Consider the following 23,424-nt stretch of genomic DNA (forward strand, 5'->3'; position numbering starts at 1 on the left):
CTACCTACTGCTCCACCTAAGTGCCTAAGCTCTGCTTAGTTCTAATTGTCAGAAAGTTCATATAAAATCTAAATTTGCCTCTAAAATTCATATCTTTTGCTCTTCTTTCTGCCTTTTGAGGTCAGACAGAATTAGTCTAATGCCTCTTTTCTAAAACAGAACTGCCACATGGCTTGTGAACCAGGCCCAATAGTCCCTGTTCCTGCAGATAATCTCCATAAGGCATACACCCCTCACCTGGATGCTTTTCAGGTTACCAATGTCCTCTACAAGATGCCCTGCCCAGAACTGAAAGCAATATTGCATGTTTTCTGGATAGCACAGAGTACAGATAGACCATTGCCTCCTAATCCTGGAAGTTATGCCTCTCTTAATGTTAGCTATTCTTGGCTGCCCCATTGTGCTGCTAAATCATAGTGAGCTTATAATTCACTAAAATCCCATCTGTTTTGGGGGCAAAATCTTAATTATATCTTTCCATTCTTTAATTTAGGAAGTTGATTTTTTTTTTATTTCAAGGATGAGATTTTACATGTATCCCTATTTTATTGAATTAAATTTGGCCTGTGAAGCTTCAGGCCCACAAGATCCTTTTGGCTCCTGACTTTGTTATCTAGCTTGTTAGCCTCCCCTCCCAGCTTTGCATTTTCGGCAAATCTGATAAAGATGCTGTTGGTAACTTTATCTTTATCACTGATGACAATCTTAAATGGCCCAGGGTCAAGCACAGATCCCTGGTGTCTTCCCTTGGAGATGTCTTGGCAAGTTAAGATTGAATCATTAACTACTATTTTCTGAGTCAGCCATTCTACCACTTCCAAATATATCATTTAGTTCACATCTCTCCATCTTATCTCTAAGTTTAGCTTGAAATATTTTATCACATGACCTTGGAGATCATGGTGGTCCAAGCCCTTCATTTACTGAGAGTAATCTTTCCTATAGATTTTAGAGTTTGTAATTCTTCTTTTGACAATTGTTTGGCAATATCCTTTGACTGTCTATTGGGGAATGGCCTTACATGTTTAATTAAATTTCTTATATCTCTTGGATATCAGACCCTAATCAGCTATCAACAGATATAATTCCTGTCCTGGCTGCATTGGTTTTGTTCACGCAAAAGTTTTTCAATTTCTTATCATTGAAATGATCTCTTTTATCTTTTATGATAGCTTTTTTCTCTTGCTTCATTATCCTCAGTCATAGCTGTGTAACATACCTGATCTAATTATCTTTTAACTTTTCGGTATCAACCCTTTCACTTTAAAAAGGAAAAAACTGAAGCCTATAGAAGTTATCTCATTTTCTCAGGGAGAACCCAGGAAGATGGTGTCAGGATCAGAACCTAGGCCTGTGTTCTTTAAGCTGTGACTGAGAATGATAGCACTCGACCCTTCTAATTATGAACATTTATTTATTTATGATTCTGAGACCACCATGTATATTTGAATCAAAACTCTTCATAGGTAGATTCAACCCATTTATATGAATGTAAAAAGCTACCTTCCAGTTTCTTTTTGTTCTGTTCTTAATTGATGAAATTCCACATTTGCTTTGCTGGATTCAGCTGTGATTAATACCGTGAAGCTTGTTTCACAGCCCCTATGAGGAAGTCTTAGGTAGCTTTCCCTAAATTTTTCTCTTAGTTCTCATGGGTTCTTGTATCTTCCTGTGGAGGGTGATGGCTAGATCACAGCCATGTAATCTTAAATTGACCCTTGTTCCTTCTTCAGAGCCTTTTGGCCATTAGAAAGTGAACACTGCATCTGCCTCCCTAATTTTGTTTTCTCAAGTCATACACGTAGAATTATGTCCACCATTTGTTTATGACTAACAGATGTATACTAAACTATAGGGTCACAGGATCAAGTTGTTTTAGTTATTTAAAAATCTGTAGATTTTCATAGATGATTGGAGATAGAAGAGACCGTCGAGATTATTGAGTCCAATTTCCTTGTTTTATAGAGGTTATATATAGTTTTATATGAAGCCCCGAGAGTTTTACTGAATTGTCCAAGATTCCTGTCCTCTTTATAAAGCTTAACTTCTCTCATTTCCAAAGTTCAGTAATCTCTTTCTACAAAAGTTATAATAAATTTGTGTAAAATATATAATTTTTCATTTTTGTTTTATACATACATATCTATATCTATATCTGGTTTTTCCTTTCTGAATATATCCCTCCTCTTCTCTCACTTGTCAGATATCCCCTTGAAACAGAGCATAAAAAGAAGGGGGGGCAATTTGGCAAAACTAGCTAACACATCAATCAATAAACAAATATTATTAACTGCCTACTATGTGCCAGGCCCATCAAATGAGTCTGACAGTGTATGCAATGATTCACACTCATAGTTTGCACCCTCTACAAAGAAGAGAGAGAGAAGCAGATTTTCTTATCTCTTTTTTGCAGGTAAGGGTAAGATTGGCCATTATAATTAGACAGCATTCAATATTTGGTTTTCTTGGGTGGGGTGGATATAGCTTTTTAGCAGTGGAACACTACTCACCTCCTAGCAAAGAAGTGGTGAGCTCAGAGCATAGAGTTTGACATTTATTTTTCAGACATGGGCAATGAAAGAATTTATTTGGGCTTGACTATACATATTTGGTACAAAATTTTTGTTGTTGTTTTTTTTTGATGATGGTAGGGAAGGTGGGAGAATGATTTTTGTTCATAAAAAAATAAAATATTAATTTAAAAACTCATTTGAAAAGAACAGGGCAAAGTTGAGGGTGGGGGAAGCTAAAGTCATTTCTTCAGTCTTGGATTGCAGCACTGCTGGCCTGCAGGCGGATTCAGGGTTGTGGCGGCAGCTGAGTGTCCGGTCACACTAACACTTGTGCCTTTTAGAAAGCTCATGCTGATCCAATGGAGAAGGCAGAAGAGAGGATTTATACTCATTGATTCTGTTTTCTGGCAATGGGTCAGGGAGAAAAGAGCAGAAGTTGTAGGATATAGAAATAGATTATGTTAGCCACTTGGGAAGCTTGCCCCATGGGCTTTATTTTCCTCTGGTTAATCCTAATTAACATTGGGCAGACCCATCTTCTTCCAGAACTGACCCTTGGAGCAAAGGGCCCGACCATCTGTGCCCAGACTCCAGTACCAGGTTCAAAGCCTTCTGTAGGTAGAGGGCACTCCAAGGGAACCCGTTACATTTTCATGGTGGGAAAGGCAATTCTAGGCTTTCCCATCCTCCATATCAATATATCCACTGCCCTTTTCCCAGATGCAATTCCTGAATCTGCTTAAATTTACTTGCACTGTAGGAGGAGAAATAAATGAAACATTTCCTGTTTATGAGTTTTATTGCCTCTGGTAAAGGGTATAATCAATTTTTTTCCCATTGTAAAAAGTTTTTATTGAAACATCCACATTCCTTCAGATTTCCCCAGTGGTTCTTCCTACCAGGCTCCATTGGCATAGTAAGCACAAGGTGTTGTGCTGTATCCTGCAGTGGGAATAGCCCAGTCGTGGTGAGACGATTCTGGTATCAGGTGAGTGATGATCATCTCCAAATACTGCATTCTAAGGAGGCCACAGTAGGCTTCATTTGTCTGCTGCCTGCAGCTGTTCCCAGGGGACGCTGCCAGCAGGGCTCTCACTCTGCTTGTTGGAATGAGTCTGAAAAGTTGGGTCGCAAAGCTGATGTGTCACCTGTCCCCAGGTGGCAGCTGAGGCCTCCTGGGGGACTGGCACACAAGATACCTCAGTTGCTTGGCTTCTTGAGGAAAGGAGGGGTTGGTTACTTGGATGCAGTTCCCAGTCTTATACAGTTGTGCTGATAGAGTTGGCTGCTGGCAGCCTGGACGTGTTCCTTCAAGCTGATGTTCCCCCCTTCAGTCTCACAAATGTCACTGCTGGTTTCAGAGCTTACTTCTTTTCAGATTCTCTTGAGTCATCTCAGTTCTCTCATATCCTGCTCCCAATCTGAACCAGCTTCCCTGTGCCCCCATCTTTGAAGGTATGTTGGTTCAGATCCCAGCCCTGCCATTAACTACTACCTTGGGTAAGTTAATTAACCTCTCTCAGCCTCAGTTCCCTCAATTATAAAAGGAAAGAATTAGACTATCTGGTTTTGAAGGTCTTCTTGATATCAAGGACTATCTCCTCCCCGCCTTTTCAACCCTAGTGCTTAACACAATCCCTGGCCCATAATAGGTGTTTTAAGAAATGCTTATTGACTGCCTGACTTCTAAGGACATCACTCTAGTGTTTTCACTCGGTCACCTAGCTGCAGTTGGAGGCAGATGAACTGCACTGAAATCGTGAGCCTGTAACTCGTCATCCATATAATGTTGGGCAAGTGTCTTAATCTCTCTGGGCCTCAGTTTCCTCAGCTGTCAGATGTTGGAGGAGAAGTTGAACCAGATGACCTCTAAGACCCCTTCTGCCTCTAAGTTTCTGAACTTGTGTTAAAGTGGACATGAATACATTTTAGAAAAAACTAGGGGTTGTGGGCAGAGAGGGAGAGATGTGGCTGCTGGTTCCACTTGACAGGAAATCCAGATTTAAGAGATAACAGGTGATTTTCCTTACAACTTACTACCTATTTCCAAATACTGCAGTTTATTCATTATGGACTAGAGTTGAAATAAAGAGAAAGTGAGAGGGCAGTTCGGAAGGAAGAGGAGCATCATTACACAGACCTGGGCCTTCTTCCTCTCCTCCTCCCACCGCGAACACCAATTTAGATCTCCATGGGAGTTATTTATGTCCCCCGTTCCAAAACAGGCCTTGCATTTATGCATTTTGATCAAATCTGCAAGCATGTCTGTCATAGGCTACTTCAATACCTAGACAAAGAGAATCCTCAAAGTCAGCTTCCCAAAGGTAAGAAGGTAAGGCGAAGGTAAGAAGAATGCCCACCAGATTCTGAAGGCATTATCTGAGGTGGAATATTAGGAAGCCGTGTATTGGATGGCTTGGAAAACAGGCAGCAATGTGATGGGCGACAATTCATTTGCCCTCAGCAGGAGCAGGGGATTCTGAGGCTACCAGCGGTATCTAGCAAGTGTCTAGTAATTTGGGTAGAACTGAGCAGGTGGGTTCTAGTGCTAAGCACTAACCACTCATCCTTGAGCCAGTTAGAAGGGCATATTGAGGTAGAAAGAGAAGACATCAGCTTAGCAGCCTGTATGATTAAGAGATCAGTGGTGCAGTGGGCAGAAAACAGTTTTACATATTAGTAGCTGCTAGGTGACTCAGTGGACAGCGCACCAGGCCTGGAATTAGGAAGACTCCAGTCCTTGATTTCAAATCCAGTCTCAGACATTTATTAGCTGTGTGACCCTGGGTAAGTCACTTAAGCCTGTTTGCCTCAGTTTCCTCATCTGTAAAATGAGTTGGAAAAGGAAATGGAAAACTATTCCAGTATCTTTGGCAAGCAAATGCCAAATGGGGTCACCAAGAGTTGGACATGACTGAAAAATGAGTAAATAGTAGCAATAGCAGGTAGCTGTTAAAAACTACAATAGCACTTCAGGCCTACTTGAAAAGGAAGTAGAGGGGAGGGAAAGAATGGTGGGAGGAAAATTTGGAACTCAAAATCTTATAAAAACAAATGTTGAAAACTATCTTTACATGCACTTGGAGAAAATAAAATACTATTAAGGAAAAAAGAAAGGAAAGTAGCTTTTCAAAATCTCAGTGAGTTAATGAGTATGATCACATGGTCTACAACTTAAAAATGAAAGATAGATAAGGAAAAATGATAAAAATTTAATATCTGAAATACTAACAAAAGAGATCTGTGGGATTGCACAGGACTTCTCTGATCAGCTCAGATTTTATATGTGAAAAAAGGTCAAGAATCTAAGGATGAAAACAACAGTGGCTTAGAACGCTAAGTAGAGTTGTCAGAAGCTGAGAATGAGTTGAAGCTTATGAAAAAGCTAACAGCAACAGAGGAATTTTAAAAGGTATATTCATAGCAAAACAAGAAGAGAAAATAAGGACTAGGCTGGATACTGAAGTATTATTAGTGTACAAGAAGGGGATGCTGATGAATTCAAATGTCTCTTCAGTGTTCTCATCCTAAAGTGAGAATGTAGAATAAATGTGGAAACAGAGATCCAATATAACAACTGGTTCATGGGAGAGGATATTTCTCTCTTCTCCCACCTTTTGCAAGAAACCTTTCTTCATTGTTCCTAATCTCAGTATCCTCCTTCTGAGACTCTCCCAGTTTATCCTGTCCATATTTTGTTTTGACGTCACTCTTTGCATGTTGTCTCTCCCTTTAGCGTGCCCTTCTTGAGGGCAGGTTTTTTTTTTTTTTAGCTTTTTGTATCCCCATCACTTATCATGGTACCTGCCTGGCACATAGTAGGCATCTAATAAATGTTTGCTGATTGACATTTTAAATGACTTTTCAACTCCTAAGGCAGAAGATTTGACTTTCTGAGATACTGAAAGAACATGGATCACTGAAATACCAAGAATAGGAGAGATGTTGAAGGACAAATATCTCGTTTTTCAAAAGGGGGAGGAAGATTGATTCCACAAACTATAAACTGGTAAGTTTCTTTTCTATATTCATGAATTATTTAATGGATTTTTTTCTGAGCACTTAAGGGAAGCAATGATTATGGTGTTTTTTAAAAAAATATTTCTTGATATCTATTGCTTTTATATCACCTGAACTTTTCTGCTCCCAGAGAACCATCTTATATAACAATGAATTTGATCATAGAGTCTTACTTAGAGTTGGAAAGACACAAAGAAACCATTTTTAGCAAAGCATGGGACAGTCTCACACTTTATCCTTATAAAGAATGTGGAAAAACATGAGCCAGATGATCTTGTAATTCAATGAATTTAGAACTAGTTGAATGACTAATGATGAATGTGTTGATGTGAATTTGAAATGTATCAGAAATTTGTCGTCAGTCTTATGCTATTCAACGTTTTCTTTAATGATTTAAATGAAGGCATATATGGTGTGATTTTCAAATTTGCTGGCCACACTAAGTTATTAGGGATAGCTAGCACATTGGATGATACTTGGGATCCAAAATGAGGTATCAATGGGCCAGAATGTTAGGTGAAATCCAATCTGATTAAATTCAGTAGGAATGAAGGTAAGGCTCCACATAGGATCAAAAACTAATCTTGCACAGAGAAGATGGGACAGCTGTGGCTAGAGAGTTAATGTGAAAAAAATGGGAATTTCAGTTCACACTAAGCTTCAAATGAGCAAACAGTGTGGTACGGCAGTCAAAAAAGCTAGTATCTAGGACAAGTTGATAAGACAGTGTTGTATAATTCTCTTGTCAGACCACATCTGAAGCCATTTATTCGGTGTTGTCTACCATAATTTAAGACATCCTGACACTTTCTTTTGTCTGGGATTCACAGTAACCTATATCACGACTGCAGACTTGATAAAAATAGATTATATGCTTAGGTTTATATCCAGAAGAAATTGACCGGGATCACGAGGGAAGTAGAGACTTTCCTATACAGGAATCGATAAGTCCCCGGGTTGATGGATAGATGATATCTAGATAAAGCATTTATCAAGCACTTACCATCTGCCAGAAACTGGGCATAGAGAAATAAGAAAGCAAGATAGTCCCTGCTCTCAAGAAGCCTACGTTTTACTAGAGTATGATGAAACAAAAAAAGAGAGTTGGAAAGTGGGAGGAGAAAGGTCAGGAAGGAAGGTACTTGAGTAGGAACAAGGCAGCTGATGCAGAGATGTAGCAGACTCAGGGATGAGATGGTGATGAAAGAAATGGTCATGTTTTAGTCCTGTAGAAGAGAAGTTTGGGGAGATAAATGGTAAAAATCTTCAAGTACTTGAAGGCCTGTCATATGGAGGAGGAATTGTCTAGCTTAGCCCCCAAGGGGAGAGTTTGGTCAATGTATGGAAAGTGTAGACACTTAGGAAATGCTTCCCAAATGTTACTCCCAAAGTGGGGGGTGGTGATGGGGAGCCAATGATTCTACCTTTAAGATTCTAGGAATCTGTGATGAATAAAGTCCAGCTTCCTAGTTGATGAAGGAGCCCCTCCACAGTATTTCTAACAAGAAGCCATCTAAAATGCACCTAGGACTGGGGAACTCACCATCTCATGGTTAAGGCTACTTTCAGTTGTGGTTAGATTTAATTACTAGGATCCAGAATGAAACTGGTAAAAGCAAGTCATGCCAAATTAACTAACTTCCTGCCCTGTTGTTGTAAGCTTGATAGGCTTGTATGGCAGACAGATGTATAGCACATGTGAACTTTAGAGAGATATCTAGAAGAGACAGCAGATGGTGCAGTGGTGAGAGCACTGGGCTTGGAATCAAGGAGACTTGCGTTCCAGTCTAGTCTCAGCTACTTACTAGCTGCGTGACCTTCGGTAAGTCACTTAGCCTCTTGCTTGCCTCAGTTTCTCCATTTGTGAAATGAGGATACTAATAGTACCTGCCTCCCAGAGGTGTTGTGAGGTTCAAGTGGATAAAATTTGTTAAAATGTCCTGCAAACCTTAAAGTGATGTATATATACTAGTGATTATTATTAGCAATTATGACAAACACTGAGCTCCCTTCTAAATCTGTAATTCTGTGGCACAAGCCAGACTTGCAGCCAAGAAAACCTCTGTTCCAGTTTGGCCTCTGAATATGTTGACCATGTGACCCTGTACAAAACCCAACCTCTCGGTACTCTAGAAACTAAGCTACAGAGAAGGGGTCTACCTGGGTTGGTAGAGTTTTCTCATCAAGTATTTTTTTTCCTTCTTTTTTGGGGATGAGGAAATTGGGGTTAAGTGACTTGCCCAGGGTCATATAGCTAGTAAGTGTTGTGTCTGAGGCCATATTTGAATTCAGGTCCTCCTGACTCCAGGGCCAGTGCTCTATCCACTCTGCCACCTAGCTGCCCCTAAGGAGTTTCTTACATGAATGAAATTACAAGTTAAGTCCCCATCCCAATCCACAGACCACAACATGCATAACCCAAAGACCCAGAGAAGTAAGAATGATTCAATGAATGGAATTCTTATTTGAGAGAGATTGGAAAATTATAGATTTGGAAGTAAATCTGACTGGTCCAACCTTCTCATTTTATATAGAGGAAAACTGAGAAAATAGGTCATTTGCCTGAGGTCCCGTAATTAGCAAGGGGGAGAGTCACAGCCTAAACCTCAATTTGAACTGAACTATGCCATCTCCCAATTTATAGATAAATGTAAAGGCTATAGGTAAGTGAAACAAAGTGATCTGAAGGAGTCTAGGCTGGCTTGATAGCAGCTCTTACACAAAAGCTGACTAGGGTTTAGAATGGCAGAGGAAGACATTAAATAGCATCTGGGTGTTAGGGAACTGCTCAAGGTGGCTGGGAAGTACATGCTGTTTTACTCTATCTCTTGCTCCAGAAGTTTCTCTGGCATGCTCCCCCTCCTCTGCTCTGCGGATCTCCCTGGCTTCCTTTAATCCCAACTAAAATCTCACTTTGGACAGGAAGTCTCCCCCGCCCCCCTTTACTTTGAGAGCCTCCCCTTTCTGAATTATTTATTGAATTACTTATCCTGTATATAGCTTGTTTGTTTCTATTAGCTTGGTGGTTGTTTTCCCCATTCGGTTGTGAGTTTCCTGAGGGCTGGGCCTGTCTTTGGTCCCTTTTTGTATTCACAGTTCCTGGCACATAGTAGTGATTTATTTTAGGCAGGTTAATCTGATAGAAAGGTACAAGGACAGATTAATAGGGAAAAACTAGAAACCAAGTTCTGGCATAAGGAAATTGGAAGAGGGTGGAATGGAAAGTCACAGATTGTTGGTAGAAACATCATGGAAGAACTGACAGAACTTGGTGATGGATTGATATAGGGGTGATGGGTATTATGGCATATAATATTAGGGCATTATGGGCAACAATTTTTTTTATCTTGGCTGATGGGGAGAATGGTGGTTCTGGGGAAAGAATTTAGGAGATCAGGATAAGGAGGTAACCAGGAAAAAGCAAATTCTTTTTAAGATATGGATGGAAGAGGGGAAAAGCAAATTTTTTTTAGATATGCTAAGTTAAAAATGCTGCGGGCCACACCTAAGTAGAGTTGCGCAATGGAGATTTAAAGATATTGGGACTGGAGTTTGGTTCATTTACAGAAAGGTCTGATCTGGAGTCATTGATCAAGGAATTATCTCATGCGATCATATATGATGACTGGATTGATTGATATAAAGCTTGATTGTAAATGGAATGTATCATAGTCTGAGAATGGGATGGGAGGTCATCTAGTTTAGGTCTTTCTTTTTATTGATGAGGAAACTGAGACAGAGAGAGGTTAAATGACTTACCCAAAGTCATGTAGCTAGTAAGTGTCTGACTTAAACTCAGGTCTTCCTGACTCCCAAGTCTTACATTATGTCTACTATAACACCTAATTCTGCCATTTTCTCCCTGTGTGACTTTCTAATGGCAATGTTGGCCTCTAAGCATCAGTTTCATCATCTATAAAATAAGGTAATTGGACAAGATGGTCTTGGAGGGCTTTCCATCTCTAAACCCACAATGCTTTAATAAGGGTAGGTGAGCTCTCTCAATGTATATTCTGTTACAGTGTGGTTCCTTCATGAGAAAATGAGAATAGGTCTCCCCTGACAGGAGACTGTGTATCAGAGGACGCATTTTTGACATTTGCTAATGAGCTCCATAACTTGATATGAAAAATCAAAGTGTGCAAGACTGTTCAATTCAAAAATCATTTCCCAACACATTTTATTAGCTTTCATTAGGCATGTTTAGCACTACTAAGACTCTTATCAGAAATAATTTCAAAGTGGAAACATCAATATAAAAATTATTTTCAAGAAAAGAAAATTGTACTTTGTATATTTATACATATAGAATGTAGACTATAGGAGCTCAAGGGTTTGGAACTTTTTTTTATTGCTTCCTTTGCAGAAATCATTTTGGTGAATAGGAAGAGATTGAAATTTTTGGAGTGTAGTTATATATGTTGGGTATTTGACTAGTCTCTGAGGAATTAAATTTTGTTCTACTTTCTAAGTTAAACAAAATCTTCTCTCTCAGAAAGGAAAACATTTAAATGAAGATCTAAGATATACATAGTGACTAGCTTTCAAAGGAGGACCAGAATCAATTTTTTTCAAAGGGGCAATGAGTTTTCCCATGTAGAGTGACTGACACGAGAGGAATTTTCATGTCACGGAAGGAACTCATAGACAGAGAGGGTCTAGCACCTCTTGTGCTACCTGCTTCTGTGGCCTTGGGCACATCACTTAACCTTCCAGGTGTCAGTTTTTCTTTTTGATTTCTTTTAAATGAGAGAATTGGAATAAATGACTTTAAAGTCTTTGCCAGCTCTAGGTGCTAAGATTCTGTGAATTACAGGAATATCAAACACTACGGTTTTACAGTGTCTGCCCCAGCCTTGGATTCTTTGCCCTCCTGTTCTCCCATCATTCATCACCTGCCAATCTCCAATCCTGAACTGCCCCCACTATTGTCATTTTTTCTTGTGCTGCTGAAGGCCACTAGATGAAATTCACCAAATGAATCTACTTTATGTTTGTGTTATGGACAAGTGACTTAACTGCTCTGGGTCTTAATTTTTTTATCTGTAAAATGAAGGGATCAGCCTAGACCACAGAAGTCCCTTTTAGTGCCACATTTAGGATCATATCAAGCGAGCCCTCATTAATGGGTGGCAATTTTCTTTGACTCATTAGACCAAAGACTTAAGCTGCCATTCCAAACCTCCTCCTCTCTCATCTTGATAAACCCAACCTTTCTCTCCAGCAAATGACCTTGCATCTTATGATGCAAGAAAACAGAGTAGCCATTCTGACTGCGCTCATAACCTTGTATCCATACTTCATAATTTGCCTATACTACCCCTATTCCTTTTCCAGTCTTTGAGCAGCACATGATGACCCTTTTTCACATTTTAAAAACATTTTTAAATTTTAAGTTTTTAAAGAACATTTTATTTTTCATTCATGGAATAAAACAAGTATTTCCAAAACATAGCATAATAAAAAAGATGATTGCGCATGAAACTTGACAAGCCCAATCCTTCTGTTTTGGGGAGGGGCACAGGAGGAAGACAGTATCAATTTTATAGTTAGATATCAGTGACTTTTAAAAATAAATTCTATTGCTATCTTTTGTCTTTATATTGCCTAAATTTTTCCACTGTATCCCTGCCCTGCTCCCAGAGAACCATTGTATATAAGAAGGGATTGTGTTAGATGATCTCAAAGGTACCTTTTAGTTCTACATCCTCTTATTAGCTTTGACATCACTATCCATCCCTGAGAAGTGGGCACAGTGCCTTGGTTAGTGGTCCTGGGTGGCCATGTGACCCAGAAATAGGATAAGGATAGTTCTGTCTGGTGAGGAATAGCGCCAAGCTTTGTAGGCTACACAGAGCATAGTTTCCCTGTTGGGATTTAAAAAGCACAGCAGAGGTTCCCATCCTAATTATCTCCCCCACTGGGTCCCCCAGTCTGTTAACATGAAAAGAAGTGGCTGCCTGCAGAGAGAAGAGCAAGCAGGGTCCTGGGACAGTGAGACATAAGCCAATAGCCCCCAAGCAGACCTGGACTTTGCCTCCACCCTTCCTTCCACCAAAACCCTCTGCTTGTCCAGAATTCCCTAAATGTGTCAAGGGAATAACCATTCTCCCTATTACTCAAGCTCCAAACTTCAGTGTCACCTTCAAATCTTCTCTCACTCTCACCAGACATCCAAGTCTTGTAGTGTCGACTTTCAAAACCAGGCTGCTATATCTGCCTGTGCTGGAGCCAGCTCACACTTGCAAATGAGAGCCAATAGTTGAATTTTCGGCATGAGCATTTGCACCTCTGAAACTGGCAAGCTACAAATCAGAGGTTCATATATTGTTTTGTCAATTGTCTAGACTTAAGTGATAGGAAAAATGTGGAAAATGCAGAGTAAACTTAAAAATATTCTGGGCACACATTTCTTTCCCCATGCCCTTCCTGAAGAGATGGTTGTTAAATATTTAGCAGCACACCTCTGCCTATAGACTCTCTTTTCTCCATTCCCACAACACCACATTCTTGTCACCTCATCTGCTGATTGTGGTCTCCCTGACTCAAATCTTTTCCCTCTCCAGGTTGTTTTCCGCTCAGCTGCCAAAGCAGTCTTCCTAAAGTGTAGGTCTGACCTTACCCTTTAAACTCCAGTGATTCTCTATTTCCTTTAGGATCAAATAGAAAATTTTCTGACTTTAAAGTCCCTCACAACCTGGCCCCTTCTTCCATTTCCTGTATTATTAAACTGAACTCTATAATTCGGAGACACTGGCCTTGCCCTGCCTTTACCCAGAATATTACATCTCCTGATTCCGCATTTTTTCCCCCTTATACCTGGAATGTTGTCCCCTCCTCCCTCTTGTCTTTGCATCCTGAATTCTTTCAAGACTCAGTTCATATCATACCTTTTGCAAGAGGTGGTTCCAGATCTCTGTCACTGCTGGCGCCTTCCCTCTGGGATTACTTCCCATTTATAGAGGCAGAGAGGTGAGACTGGATAAAGTAATGGACTTGAAGTCAGGAAGATTTGAGTTCAAATCCTCCCTTCAGATATCTTCTACCTATATAACTCTGAGCAAGAGTAACTTATCCTCTTCTAACCTCAGTTTCCTCTTCTACAAAGTAGAGGTAATAATAGTATCTATCTCACAGGGTGATTGTGAGGTTGAGAGGATGTATTTTGCAAATCTTAAAGCCCTATATAAGTGTTAATTATTGATATCAATATTCTATGTAAATAGATATTTGCATCTTGTCTCCCCCATTAGAATATGAGCTCCCTGATGTCAGTATTTTCACCCTCTTTGTATCCCCAGCATTTAGCCGAGTACCTGGTATACAGTAAATGCTCATCGATTAATTGCTAGATTGAGCATAGGGTTTGCCTTGGAAGGTGAGAGCTGTAATGTAACAAAAAAGGGGGATTGGGGAAAAAAGGGGGGAAGCCTCCAAAAGAGAAACTCCCCAAGTTCTATCTCAGGAAGGATCAACTCTGACAGTTTTAATTAATTTCTGCTTTTTGGGGGGAAAAGGTAGGGCAATTGGGGTTAAGTGACTTGCCCAAGGTCACACAGCTAGTTTGTGTGTGTGTGTGTTAAGTGTCTGAGGTCGGATTTGGACTCAGGTCTTCCTGACTTCAGGGCCAGTGCTCTATTCACTGTGCAACCTAGCCGTCTCAGTTTTAATCAATTTCTGCGACCAAAATAATTGCCTGGTGGCCAACCCTTTAGTGATCAGAACTGGGCTTGGAGAACTTAAAATGTATGGGCTAAGGGGAAAAATATCATTAATTGTGGTAGAGTTTTTAAATGGATTAAATTGACTTTGAGTTAAGCAGATATGTGCTATTATCATTCTTTCAACATCTGGTTGGTAACTTTAAAAGCTGTATACCATTTGGATAAAAATTCAGGGCCTCACTGTTTATTACTTGGCTGTTTTAAGTGATTTTTCATGGCTAGATGATGTTGGAGTGGGATGGGGAATACTGTACTATTTAATAATATATCTCCCATAGTTCTTGTGCCCTTAAAATGCATTTAATGAAATAGTGGCATAGTCTGCTCAGCTCTGCAAAGTATGATTGCTCACATAATCAATGAAGATAGCATGTTTTACTACATTGGCATTGACAGGCTTTTCTTGATTCTATTCCTCATATATATCTTTCTAAAACTCAGTTTGTGCCTTACAATTCCTCTCTCATTGCAAGGTGATGTCTTCAATAGACAGTATGCTTTGAAATATGGATTGACTATCTGTAAAAGAACAGCTACTTGGCCTATTTTTCAGTATAGAACAGAATAACTGACATTTGTATAGTAATAATAATAATAAAGACTTAGCAGTAGAGAGAAAAATCGTTCAGGAATAGAATGAAGTCCACATCACCCTGCTGTCCTTCTGATATTAGAATTGTACCAAGGATGCTTGGTGTAAGCTCACAGATGACTTACTTCATCTATTCCACTACCCCCCTCCCAAAGACCCAGCTATCCTGTTCAGTGGTCTAAGAACATCAAATATAAGGAATAATATTAACTTAGTGAAAACAGGATCTGAAACCATCAAAAAAGATGAGAACAAGATAATAATCATTTTGTCAAATGTCTCTGAGAGAGTTCCATCTATGGATGGAACGAATAAAATGTCTAAGATCCAAGAGTGGAATAAAAAGGTCCTTCATGGGTAATACCCACATGAGTTCAACCAACAATATGCCAACAAAGACTCTTTGAACAAATGACCATCCCCTCCTTATGGATTGATTTATAGAAACAAAAGAGGTTTGTAATGGCAATTCAGGGCCAGGTCATCACTCCAGGAAATTACAAACAAGGTATCTTTAAGAGCCTGAACTTAGTGATCAAGACAGACATGTTGGGCAAGGAAATGAAAAGAAACTGTATAACACACCACTGCAGGCTACAGAAATTTAGCATCTATGGAATAACTATCAAGATGTCACCCAGTGTCTACTAGAATCATTCATACAAGGTTTAAGAACTTTCATAAGCCTATGACAAAGCTCCATACTGCAAATATAGCCCTCAAAATGTCCTTAAGAAGACAACAAATAAAGCATATTGGAATTGCAGCGTCATCATAGACACAACTGCTGTCCATAATGAGACAGGCATGACACTGATCCATAAAAATTTAAGAGGAGTCTTATTAATTGTTGTTGAGTCATTTCAGTAATGACCGGCTCTTTGTGGTCCATTTGGTATTTTCTTGGCAAAGATATTGGTGCAGTTTTCCATTTCCTTCTCCAGAGCATTTTGCAGATTAGGAAACTGAGGCAAAAGGTTAAGTGACTTGTCTAGGGTCATACTGCTAGTAAGTGTCTGAGGCTGCATTTGAACGCATATCTCCCTGATTCCAGGTCAAGTGCTCTATCTATTATACTATTTAGCTACCCCCTTATGTAATGCGAATGTAAATTTTAAAGATCTTCCCTGCCCCTAGGCTAAAGTGCAGCAGAAGCCTGGGGAGGGAGGCTTGTTTTTCAGTAGATACTTTTTGATTGGCCAGTGGGTCAATAAGGTTGTTACATTCTCTGAGCCAGGAGAAGGCTATATAAGCCCTGATGTGTAGCTTTGTTTTGGGACTCACTTTGAGAAATGTTCTGTGATTTGATCTGAATTCTGGGAAGCCGTTGTTGAGAGTCCCCCGGCTTTGAAAAACCCAGAATGTGGAAACCCAGATGTTGACTGGGTATGGATGTAATGGTTGGACAGTTTGGAAATCTGTCTACTTGATGTTTCTGTCTTGATAATTATGCCTGTATACTTTGAGGGTGCTGACCTTTTCTCCTGAATAAGGTAAACGATATATGTCTGACTGATTAAAGTAAGCTTGTTAACCCATTTTGAGTTGCTTTCCTTTAACAAAGCAGATCCAAGAACCTGTGGTAGCTGCAAACCCTGAGGACGCTTGGGGTGCTTGCTGCTACACCTTATTAATAGATTTTGGCAAAGCAATGATAATTTCCAAGCTACATGGGATAAAAAACTCTCAAAATATTGAGACTTAATAGAAGAATTGAAAACCACACGAGAATGGGATGAAATATGTATCATCCCCATGATCCTGGGATGTCCAGGATGCTTTCAGTAAGTGTTCAGAGGATGAGGCTGAACAGCCTTAATTACTTTACTTACTCAATTATTTACTCTAACTCAATTGCATCAAACAACTTATTTTTAATCCTTTGCAAGAAGCCACAGAACATCCAATATGAAAAAAAATATCAAGTATAGCAACTTGTCTCAGGACTATTTCAATATGAATTCACTGAAAAAGAGGAAAAGATGGCAAAGAAGAACAAAAGAAGCAATGATAAGGATAATGTGAAATGGGAGAAGATGAAGACTTGTGAAGCCAGCCTTGGAGTCTAGGAGACCTGGGCTCAAACCCAGCTCTGACACTTGCTAGCTAGATGACACTTGGAAAGTTACTGACCCTCTCAGAGAGTTGCCCAAGAATCTCTAAGACTAAAAACTGGAGAAAAAAAGAATGGTGCATCTTCATTGGGAGGGGCAGTTTCCCTACCAAGACTTTATCACTCCAAGGGAGTCATAAGTCTACATAGTCCCTATTTTGTTCAATATCAACTGAAATATGAACTTCATATTTTGTTAAATGAAACAGATTAATAAACAGTCACCTCTCTGTAGTCTTTAAGGTTGGCTGCAGACTCTGTATATACTATAATTTTTGATCCTCACAACAGCCTTGTGAAAAACGTGCTATTATTATAGTATTTTAAAATTTGCAAAGTGCTTGCAATTTAATTCATTCCAAATAAGCCTTTATTTGGGCCCTTCATCAGTGACAAGGCATTGTGCTAGGCCTTAACTCATAATCTCATTGGACTAACAAAACAATCCTATTATTAAATCCATCATTAAAGTTACATTTCCAGATAATTTTTTACAAATGAAGGGAAGGTGTCAGAGAGTTTATGTGACTCATCCAGGGTCACGCAACTAGGGATCCAAGCACTAGACCAATATGGCAAAGGAAGGCTTATAGGCAGTCAGAGATACTGCTGAGGTTGCTTTGAATGACCCGGCTGTAGCCTCAGCCAGAAGACTGATCTATGGTGAGTCCCTTCCAGTCTAAATTTCGGGACTGTGCTCATCCTTGGAGCTGGACAGAACGTTTCCTAGCACACAGTTCCCAGCAGCACTTGCATCATTGCGGCTTCCCCTGACAGAAGACTCAGAATCAATACGTTGGTGTCCTGTAACCCAGTTTGGAACTGACGTGCAAAGTTATGGTCCGTTCCCAACAATGTCACTAAGGGAGAAGCGAGTATGCAGCTGACCGTGCTGGGAAACCAGTGATGTCATGGGGGAATTATGGAACTTGGAAATATGACAGCTGCTGTCCTTGCCAGCTCCTCCTGGGAAGTGAGGGAGGGGTTCTGTTTTTCCCTGGGACAGAGCACTATCTCCTCACCTCATGCCATTTAATGGGAACAAATCCCAGAGGATGCTCTTTGGTGACAGTGTATCTTTTCTGAAAATTGCCTAGGCACCTGAGAAAGGATACAAACTTCCCCTTGAAGTATGTGCTGAAGTCCACCCCCTCCTCAGCACTCCTTCCTCCTCCTCCTCTGAAATTCCAAGGGTAAGAAGGTAACTGGAAAAGTCAAGGGGGAAACACACTCTGCCCAGCCTGGCTTCATCTCATCTAGGAGACGGTTGCATTTCACTGGACATTGCACTGATGCTGTGGGTGGCATCGGGGCTGCAGGGGGAGCTCTTTTATTTTGATTGGGAGGTCTCCCTTGTTCTGCCGTTTCAAGGTCATTTCATTAATGGAGAGGCTGGAAGGGAGATTTGAAAGTGGATGATTTAGTATGTCCTGTGTAAGGGACTGTGGAGAAAAAAGCAAATGATTTGATTTGGCTTTGGGGGGGGGGATTATTCCAAATCCCATGGTTGGGTGGGGAGGGGGATAATAAACTTCATATTGGAATAACAATGTCTAATATTTATGTTGAAGCCAAAGGATTTCGATTAAAATCCCAGCCATCCATGTTAGTGCCTTTATGTTCTTGGAAAAGTCATTTAACCTTGGAGTCTCCGTTCCCTCATCTGTAAAATTGGGTGTTGGACTAGATGGCCTCAGAGGTCACTTCCATCCCTAAGTCTGTGATCTCTGATAACGTTTTCAAGTTTGCAAAGCCCCTCCTGGGCAGCTGGGTGGCTCAAGTAGAGAAAAACTTTGGACACAGAAATCAGGAAGACCTGAGTTCAAACGCTGCCTCCTACCCTTCCTAGTTCTGTGGACCTTGGACAAGTCACTTAATCTGAGATCATCAACAAGTGATCAAAGGAGATAATATTTGGAAAGTGCTTAGCAAACACTTATTCTCTTTCCCCTATTTCTCTGCCTGCCTCATTTTCCTCATCTGTAAATTAGTGATAATAATAACACGTACTTCCCAAAATTGTGAGGATAAAATGAGTTACCATTTCTAAAATACTGTATCAGCAATGCCATATTCACAATGCCTATAGAGATTACAAATATGCTGATATAATTATCCATTACAAAATACGTCATGTTTGCCATTTGGGGAAATAAACTAGAAAATTTATTAAGATACCAAAAGACTGAGTCCCAAAACCAGAAAGTGAAAGCCATCAGAGTAGTTATGACATTGGCACAGGTAGATAAAGTAGAAAGCACCCACATTTTCAAGGCTTTAAAACAGAACAGGCTACCTCAGGCAAAGGTCCTCCTCTCCCCACGCACAGCAACCACCCAGCATCCGGGAAGCACGCTCCCAGCAGCTCCGGCCCCTGGCAGTCCTCAGCAGGAGTCCTTAGCAGAAAGTCCTTAGCAGTCCTAACTCAAAAAGGGCTTCGCGCTGCCACTGCTTCTGCTGCTGCCGCCGTCACCACCACCGCCAGCCAACGCAGGAACGCTAGCTTGGCTTCCGCTTCCTCTTGCTCCGCCCCTTCCTGCTACATCAGCAAGTCCAACAGGGCATGGAAGATCTTTAAATCCCATAACCCTTACAATACTTAGCAAATTTTAAAGCAATATATAAATGTTTAGCATTATATGTGTGTGTATCTTCAGCAACACTTTAAGGTATAGAATGTAGGCATAATTTTCATATAGATACATATAAATACACAATACATACATGAAAAAATATAGCTTTTCCTTTATATATATTTTCTCTTATATAATATATACATCTCCCCATGTATATATTTTACTATACATATCCCACACATAATTCCCCTTTATATTATGTGTACACACATATAAATATACATTTCCCTTATGTGTTTATGTGTATATATGTATGTGTATATATTTCCCCTGTGTATATATATATATATATACATATATTTCCCTATAAATATTTCCCTTTTACTTTTCTATTTAGTTCCTCTTTTATCTATTTGCCATATATGAAATTATATTGTTATTATCCCCTCCTTTTTATGAACCTCAGAGAGAACAAGGGCCTTGCTTGTTAAATGCTTTTCTATCCTAGAATCAAAATGCATTTTGAGGAACCTGAGCCTTTTTCATTATATTTTGTTATTGTTCCCTCCATTTCAGATTAAATGACTTAACAATGTCTGCATAAATAGCCGTAACACCTACCGTCTTTCAGCTCTTTCTGGTTCCCAAGCTCTTTCCCACCTACTGTCTCCCTTGATTCTTACAACAACTTTGTTAAGTCGTCCTTGCAGGGGTTTTTACCCCCATTTTCTTGCCAAGGAAGCTCTGAGTGGCCAAGTGACTTGCTTAGGGGCACACAGCAATTGGCACCGTGGGTGGCATTCAGTCCCTGTCTTCCAAATCTCCCAGTATTCATTTTGTAGCTGTAGAGATGGAAGGTTCTCCAAGACATCCTTCCACTAATTGAATTTCCTCATTTTCCAGGTGGAGAAATTGAAGCCTAGAGAGGGGAAATCTCTTGCTCTAGATCACACAGATCTAAGCTTTGAGCCTATTTTCTGACTTCCAACTCATTAGCAGTCTTCAACTGACCATTATTCCCCTGTCCAGTCAGTTAATCAATCAACAAGCATTTACTGAGCACCTACTATGTGCAGCTAAGTACCTCTAAGTCTGACATTCTACTGGCTATACCACTAGGAGGGAGGGAGTGCAAGTGGATCTCTGTGTTATATCTCTAAGTTACAGATGAAGAAACTAAGGCAAGGAAAAGGGGAAGGAGGAGCCCAAGGCCTTCACCCATTTACATTTACCAAAGTCAATCCATTTAGAAGCATTTAGACTGCTTGTCAGAAAAAAAATCTTTTACCTTAGATTTGTGGAACTATGGGAGGATTGGTGCCTTGACTGTAGCAAGAGAAGCCTGACATAGTTTTAAATTATAAGTGGCTAAATCTTTCCAGCAAACAGGAAACAAAATACACACACATCAATATATGTGTATATACATTCATAGCTATACATATATACATGCATGGTACACACATGTATTCATATGTAAGCACATGGCTAAATATATACATATATACACATACATTATATGCAGACATATCCATAGATACACACAAATACATATATGCTTATGCACTCATATATACATGCATACACATTGCATATCACATATCCATACACGAGGAATACATATACATAGGTATATGCATGTATATTCATATATATGTGTATGTATGTACATGAGTGTGTGTGTGTGTGTGTGTGTGTGTGTGTGTGTAATTAGTAGAGAGGGAGTTTGCCAAGGGGAAAAATTGAATTTGAAATAAAGGAAAAAAATTCCCTAAGATTTTTTTTTTTTGGGGGGGGTGTTATCCCTGTGCAGCAACTTAACATTTAAGAGAGTACCTGGGGGCACTGAGAAATGAATAGCTTATCCAGAGTCATATAGCTAGTATATATCAGGAACAGACTTGACAGCACAGGACTTCCTGAGTCTAAGCTCACCCCCTATGTCATGCTACTTCTCACTTCTAAGAACTAGAATTATCGTGAAGTATAATGAGAAGTAGAATTATCACAAAGTATAATGGGATTTCTGAAGAGGTAGGGGGTTTCCTCTCATTAGAGGTCATGAGGCAATGGCTACACTCCTCACTGAATCTGCCCTCTCATTGATAAGCTGATTCCTATGGGGGACTAAATACTTCTACCCTCAAAGTTCTAAGGAGAGGATCAATGAGGAATTTTAGTAGTATTAATCATGAGCCCCCATCAGTATGCTTCTTATTACATATCAGTCAGTAGTTTCAACTAGCTTTTAGCAAAAAATATTTAAGTAAGAACAGTTGATATAAAATATTTTCCCTCAAAAGCCTAGGGCACACTTTTCTACAAGTATACACTGAGTTCAGAGTAAGAGTGGACTTGCACTGATTGTACAATGGTAATGAAGCCCCTATGTGGCCAAAGGGTCAACTCAAAGCTCTTGGTTCCTGGAAGTCCTTCTGCGAATCCAGCACACTCTTTTGGTTTGAGGGGCCATACACCTTGAAGCTGTTTCTTGCTCAGGTGCTCTTCTGCATCTACTCTGTGTCTATGTGTGGTCTTGGTGTATCTCTCTACTCCTATTTGAATATGTTGTTTCCAAGTAGTCTAGTCTAGTCTCTCTGAAGACATGATCATTGTGAGAAGGGGCATAACACTCCCTCTGAGCTCACTCTCTCACCCCTGCTTTCCTTTAGTCCAGGCACAAGTGTTTCTTTTCTTAAAATGCTCCCAAACCTAGAAGCTCCCAACGCTTTACTGCTTGGCTTTTGGACTTACCAACTATTGAAATTCCTCAGCTATTTAAAGCCCCCTGAGGAACGGTCAACAATTTTAGTCAGCCAAATCCAGAAGTCACTCATGTCTCTTCTTAACTGAATGAAAGAACGTCAGACTTCGTAAGGGATAGCATTATGTAAACCTTCCGGTTCATTTGTTTGAAACGTCATCATTCACATGCATTGATCACATTACATTAATTGTGGTGGGGATGTGGAACCCTACAACTTACAATAGAATCACAAATTTTGATCTGGAAAAGACTTTAGAAGCCATCAAGTACACATCTTCATTTTATAGATAAGGAAACTGAGGCACAGGCCAGATAAGTGACTTACCTAGTTTCACACAACTAGATACTTGGTCAGAAGAAGGCTGAATCCGATGCTAAGGCTCCTTCCATCTCTGATTTTGTGAAATGACATTTTCTCAAGGGCCTGCTAGCGAGAAAACAATGACAAAGTGTTGTGTCTAGTCATTTCTCTCTTGTGGTAAGATCTGAGCAGTGACTTGTGAACAATTTCAGAATGAAAGCCTATTTTCCTGCTCACAGAGGCTATATCTTAGTAGCAGTCCAGGAACTGTTATATTACTTACATAGAAATAATATTCAGCTCAGGTTAAACCTCCCTCGAAAAGCAGAAAGCCAGAAGGTAGAATGAGCCTATTTCTCTGCTTCCATCAAAATAAAATTGTTTGTGAATTCATTTTCTATGTCCCAGACATGATCTGGTGCCTGCCCAAGTCAGCTATTGGTCTTTAACCAATAGATGGAAACAAGAGAGCAAAAAAACCCAATTACAGATGTAATAAACACCCCTGCCATATATTATGGAGGGTTTCATCTGTGTATTCTTCCTCCCTTTACCCCAGGATGCAAGAGCATATTAATGAGAAGTTTCCTCATAGAATAGTAACTATGACTGATTATCAGGAGGTTGGCCCAGAGTACTCTCTCTTTAATTTTTTCTTCCAGCAACATTTTTATAAGAGAAATCCAGATTTGAAGGAATCTTGGCATTTTGTGAATTTAATATTGCTTTCTTCTCCACCTTCATTAAATTCAACTGATCTCAAACCGATTCTTATAGTAATGGTCACCTTGAACTAGGTAGCACAGTGGACAAAGTGC

At 39.8% G+C, this 23,424-nt stretch overlaps 1 long non-coding RNA gene across 1 annotated transcript in view; it reads left to right on the top strand.

The window, feature by feature from the left end:
- Positions 1-23,424, top strand: part of LOC138158444 (uncharacterized) — a 170,836-nt gene that overhangs the window by 99,453 nt on the left and 47,959 nt on the right. The window contains exon 5 of the long non-coding RNA XR_011167648.1: positions 6,390-6,522. This is a non-coding gene — a long non-coding RNA (uncharacterized lncRNA). The remainder of the gene's footprint in view (positions 1-6,389; positions 6,523-23,424) is intronic.

This window comes from Petaurus breviceps, unplaced genomic scaffold (assembly GCF_028583685.1).
Source record: "Petaurus breviceps papuanus isolate PSGF00001 unplaced genomic scaffold, PetGlider_PUasm1.0 174, whole genome shotgun sequence".
NCBI lineage: Eukaryota > Metazoa > Chordata > Mammalia > Diprotodontia > Petauridae > Petaurus > Petaurus breviceps.